Raw genomic sequence first — 6,000 nt, 5'->3', positions numbered from 1 at the left:
ATTCACACATGAGGAGTTATTCAGCAAGGAGAATGCCAGAGGTGTATTCAACTCTAGCAGTAAGCTACAGAATCTTGAAATAACTGGGAGGAAAGTGGAGGAGAAACTGTTGAAGATAAACACAAGAAAGGCACCCGGGGTGGATGGGATCTATCCAGTTATATTAAAGGAGGCAGCAAAGGAAGTAAGCAAATGCTTAGCCATAATTATGAGAGCTTCCTTGGACTCAGGGGAGGTACCCATAGACTGGAAATGTGCAAATGTGACCCCAATTCACAAAGGAGGATCAAAGGCTGACACAAGTAATTATAGACCTGTGAGCTTAACTTCTGTTCAGGAAAATTAATGGAGGCACTGGTTAAAGAAGCACTGCAGGATCATTTAGACAAGACTTCAGTTATAGCTCAGACACAGCATGGTTTTGTTAAGGGGAAGTCTTGCCTGACCAACTTGATTGGATACTATGATGCAGTCACAAAAGAACTGGATGCAGGGAATAACTTTGATATTATATACTTGGATCTTAGAAAGGCTTTTGATACTGTTGCACATGGAAGACTGCTACACAAATTGGAGCAGTGTGACATTGGAGGCAAATTGCTGCTATGGATAAAGGGGTGGTTGAGGGGGAGAAGACAGAGAGTGGTAATCAATGGACACTGCTCATCGTGGATTAATGTTATTAGTGGAGTTCCTCAGGGCTCAGTGTTGGGTCCATTATTGTTTTCTGTATTTATAAATGATATTGATGATGGTATATCAAGCTTAATGTCTAAGTTTGCAGACGATACAAAGGTTGGCAGGGTTGTCAAGGACACTACTGACACTATGCTGCTGCAACAGAATCTGGAAAGGTTGAGCAGAAGGGCTAAGAGGTGGCAAATGAAGTTTAACATTGACAAATGTAAAGTACTACATATGGGAAACAGCAACCCCAGAGCAACGTATCAACTCTGTGGTACTACACTGACAGTGGTAGAGAATGAAAGGGACTTGGGGGTGGTTGTGCAGGCAGATATGAAGTTCTCTGAGCAGTGCAGACGGGCGGCAAGAGTAGCTCATGGAGTATTGTCAATGATATACAGGAATTTTTCCAGCAGGGATAAGGAGGTGATTATTCCATTGTATAAGGCAATGGTCAGGCCACACCTAGAGTACTGTATACAGGTCTGGAGGCCTCATTTCAAGAAGGATGTAGAGCTGCTGGAACGAGTACAGAGAAGGGCAACAAGATTAGTGAATGGAACAAATTGGTGCTCTTACGAAGAAAGGCTTAAGTTTTGCAAATTACAGTGTCTGGAGACTAGGCACCAGCGAGGTGATCTGATAGAGGTGTATAAAGCCTTGAATGGTTTAAGCATGCTCAATGCTGATGGCATTCTTCCTCTAGCTCAGAAAAATCACCTGAGACGGCATAAATTCAAATTGAGGAAAGACAGATGTAAGATAGACGTGCGGAAATTTGGCTTTAGCCAGCGGGTGGTTGGTTGGTGGAACAGACTTCCATCCCTTGTGGTGGAGGTTGATAGCCTAAATAAATTTAAGGCTCAGCTGGACAGGTATTTTGAACGAACAGAGGTGTGAAGTGGGAGTGGGGTTTTTTTTTTTTTTTTTTTGGCTGATGCTGCATAAGCTTGCTTTCTTGCATCAAATGTCTCTACTAATGCTAATGCTAAAAGTAGAGGTGACTGTTAAAAAAAAGCCCTGAATTAGGGTTGAATTTGAAAGTGTCTGCAATTCTGCCCAGACACGATAGGAAGGGAGTACATGATGAGAGCTTTATCGATCAATTCAGCCCTGGAAAGATTGTGCACAGCTCAAGGGGTAGAATTTTTTTCAGCCTAGTCTGTACTTGTTAACAGGGGAGACTACTTCTACAGGGAAGGGATACACTTAAATAGAAAGGGTGCAAGAATATTTGCTGATGCTATCGAGGCAGTGTTAATTGGGTCGGAAAACTTTTAGCTTGGGGAGATACAAGAACTAATATATGAACAGTAGCCACTGGCAGAGGTGAAAGGGATTCTTGCACTGCTTCTATTGGAATGAGCAGCAGCCTGGAAAACAAGATACATGGTGTTTCAGAGACTGCTAGGAGTCACTGCTGTACAAGTAAACACATGGGTAGTGTTAGGGTAGCTAAGAATAGGAACAGGTGCATGTACACCAATGCTAGGAGTTTTATAAATACATTTGATGAATTTGAGGTATTGTTCAAAACATCAAAGGCAAATATTCTTGGGATATCAGAGATGTGGTTTCACACAGATATAAGGAATGCAGAACTGGAATTTGGAGAGTACAATGTGTACAGGAAGAATAGAGAGGATAGAAAGGGAGGAGGGGTTATGCTATTAGTTAAGAAACACAAAATCCAAGGAAGTGACGCCAGTCGACATCGCTGGACACTTCAGTGTCGAGTCAGTTTGGTGTGACATAAGCATTGGGAGATCAACATTGAGAGTAGGAGTGTGTTATAGGCCTAATGACTCTGATGAGTTTAATAATAAGAAACTGTAGAGGGAAACAGAGTGGGCTAGTACATCAGAGAGTCTTATAATGGGGGATTTTAATTTCTCAGATTTTGACTGGAATTTGTGGGTTGGAAACTCAAACACTAGCAGGGCTTTTGTGGATTTACAGGATGATTGTTCTCTACATCAGCATGTTCAGGAGACAACTAGAGGGAGTAATACTCTTGATCTGATTATCCGTAGTGATTCTTCATGCATTAAGAATCTGCAGATAAAGGAACGACTGGGTGGCGTGATCACAGTGTGCTGAAGTTGGATTTACTCAAAGAGGTAACTACCATCAGAGGTAAAGGGAAGGGTTTTTGCTTTCGTAAAGGTGACTACGATGGTCGGAGACAGTATATGAATTCTATAGTGTGGACCAACAGCAAATTCAAAATGGGAAGCATTCAAAGAACTTATCTTGGAAGCTACTAGGCTTTACATACCAACTAAGAAATATTGTTCAAGGTTTAGGCCTAAATGGATGTCAGATGAACTAATGAGACATATGGCAGAGAAGAAAAATGCATGAGATATATAGTATCATGTGATCGTAGTGTCATAGTGGCATGTGATGCAAGAAAGCAAGTGTATGAGATTATGGAGCATCAGTCAAAAAAAAAAACAAAAAATATCACACCATTCCCCCCAAATGCCTGTCCAGTTCCTCCCTATATTTATTTAACCTATCAACTTCCACAACGACAGATGTAAGTTTGTTCCAGCAATTAACCACCCACTGTCTAAAGGAAAATTTTCACACATCTATTGTACATCTGTCTTTTCTTAATTTGAATTTATGCCCCCTTAGGTTCGTAATCTGAACAAGTGGAAGTATCCCATCTCACAATACAGCATACTCAACCCATTCAAAGCCTTAGCATTAGTAGCATTAGCATTAGTAGAGGCATATGATGCAAGAAAGCAAGCTTATTTAGCATCAGCCAAAAAAAAAAAAAAAAACCACTACTCCCATTTCACCCCTCCGTTCGTTTGAAATAACTGTCCAGCTGAGCCTTAAATTTGTTTAGGCTATCAACTTCAACAACAAGCGATGGGAGTCTATTCCACAAACCAACTACCCGCTGGCTAAAGGCAAATTTCCGCACATCTATCCGACATCCGTCCTTCCTCAATTTGAATTTATGCCCTCTCAGGTGATTATTCTGAGCAAAAGGAAGAATCCCATCGGCATTGAGCATGCTCAAGCCATTCAAAGCCATACACACCTCTATCAGATCACCTCGCCGATGCCTAGTCTCCAGGCTCTGTAATTTGCAAAACTTAAGCCTTTCTTCGTAAGAGCAACCCTTTGTTCCATTCACTAATCTTGTTGCCCTTCTCTCTACTCGTTCCAGCAGCTCTACATCCTTCTTGAAATGAGGCCTCCAGACCTGTATACAGTACTCTAGGTGTGGCCTGACCATTGCCTTATACAATGGAATAATCACCTCCTTATCCCTGCTGGAAAAATTCCTGTATACCATTGACAATACTCCATGAGCTACTCTTGCAGCCCGTCTGCACTGCTCAGAGAATTTCATATCTGCCTGCACAACCACCCCCAAGTCCCTTTCATTCTCTGTCAGTGTAGTACCACAGAGTTGATACGTTGCTCTGGGGTTGCTGTTTCCCATGTGTAGTACTTTACATTTGTCAATGTTAAACTTCATTTGCCATCTCTCAGCCCATCTGCTCAACCTTTCCAGATCCTGTTGCTGCAGCATAGTATCAGTAGTGTCCTTAACAACCCTGCCAACCTTGGTATCGTCTGCAAACTTGGACATTAAGCCTGATACACCATCATCAATATCATTTATAAATACAGAAAACAACAATGGACCCAACACTGAACCCTGAGGAACTCCACTAATAACATTAGTCCACGATGAGCAGTGTCCATTGATTACCACTCTCTGTCTTCTGCCACTCAACCATCCCTTTATCCATAGCAGCAATTTGCCTCCAATGCCACACTTCTCCAATTTGTGCAGCAGTCTTCCATGCGCAACAGTATCAAAAGCCTTTCTAAGATCCAAATATATAATATCAAAGTTATTCCCTGCATCCAGTTCTTTTGTGACTACATCATAGTATCCAATCAAATTGGTCAGACAAGACCTGCCCTTAACAAAACCATGCTGTGTCTGAGCTATAACTGAATTCTTTTCCAGATGATCCTGCAGTGCTTCTTTAACCAGTGCCTCCATTAATTTTCCAGGAACAGAAGTTAAACTAACAGGTCTATAATTACTTGTGTCGCAATTTGATCCTCCTTTGTGAATTGGGGTTACATTTGCACATCTCCAGTCCATGGGTACCTCCCCTGAGTACAAAGAAGCTCTCATAATTATGGCTAGGGGTTTGCTTACTTCCTTTGCTGCCTCCTTTAATATAACTGGATAGATCCCATCCACCCCGGGTGCCTTTTTTATGTTTATCCTCAACAATTTCTCCTCCACTTTCCTCTCAGTTATTAGAAAATCATCTAGCTCACTGCCAATGTTTACTTCACCTACGACACTCCCCTCAATATCCAGTGGACCAATCTGATTCATCCCTTTCCTTCTTGAGTTTAAATAGGTAAAGAACTCTTTTCTGTTTTTCTTTGCATCCTTTGCCAAGGATTTCTAATCATCTGCCTTTGCCTGCCTAATCTCCTTTGTGACTTGGTTACAGACCAACTTATATCTATCATAGGCTTCCATGTCACCCATTAATTTGTATGTATCCCATGCATTTTTCTTCTCTGCCATATGTCTCATTAGTTCATCTGACAACCATTTAGGCCTGAACCTTGAACAATATTTCTTGGTTGGTATGTAAAGCCTGGTAGCTTCCATGATTAGTTCCTTGAATGCTTCCCATTTTGAATTTGCTGCTGGTAACATCATCAGTTGGTCCCACTGTATAGAATTTAAATACTGTCTCAGACCATCATAGTCGCCTTTACGAAAGCAAAAACCCTTCCCTTGTCCTCTGATGGTAGTTACCTCCTTGAGTAAATCCCACTTCAGCACACTGTGATCACTGCCACCCAGTGGTTCCTTTATCTGCAGATTCCTAATGCATGAAGAATCAATACTGATAATCAGATCAAGAGTATTACTCCCTCTAGTTGCCTCCCGAACATGCTGGTGTAGAAAACAATCATCCAATAATTCCACAAAAGCCTTGCTAGTGTGTGAGTGACCAACCCACAAATTCCAGTCAATATCTGGGAAATCAAAATACCCCATTATAAGACTCTCTGATTTACTGGCCCATTCTATTTCCCTGTGCAGTATCTTATTATACTCATCAGAGTCATTAGGCCTATAGCACACTCCTACTCTCAATTTTGATTTACCTATGCTTATGTCACACCAAACTGACTCGACACTGCCCTGTCCATCAATGTCGACTGGCTTCACTTCCTTGGATTTTATGTGTTTTTTAACTAATAGCATAACCCCTCCTGCCCTCCTGTCCTGTCTATCCTTTC

This window comes from Mastigoproctus giganteus, chromosome 7 (assembly GCF_048544385.1).
Source record: "Mastigoproctus giganteus isolate SK-2022 chromosome 7, ASM4854438v1, whole genome shotgun sequence".
NCBI classification, from domain to species: domain Eukaryota; kingdom Metazoa; phylum Arthropoda; class Arachnida; order Uropygi; family Thelyphonidae; genus Mastigoproctus; species Mastigoproctus giganteus.
Note: the sequence above shows the minus strand (reverse complement) of the source record.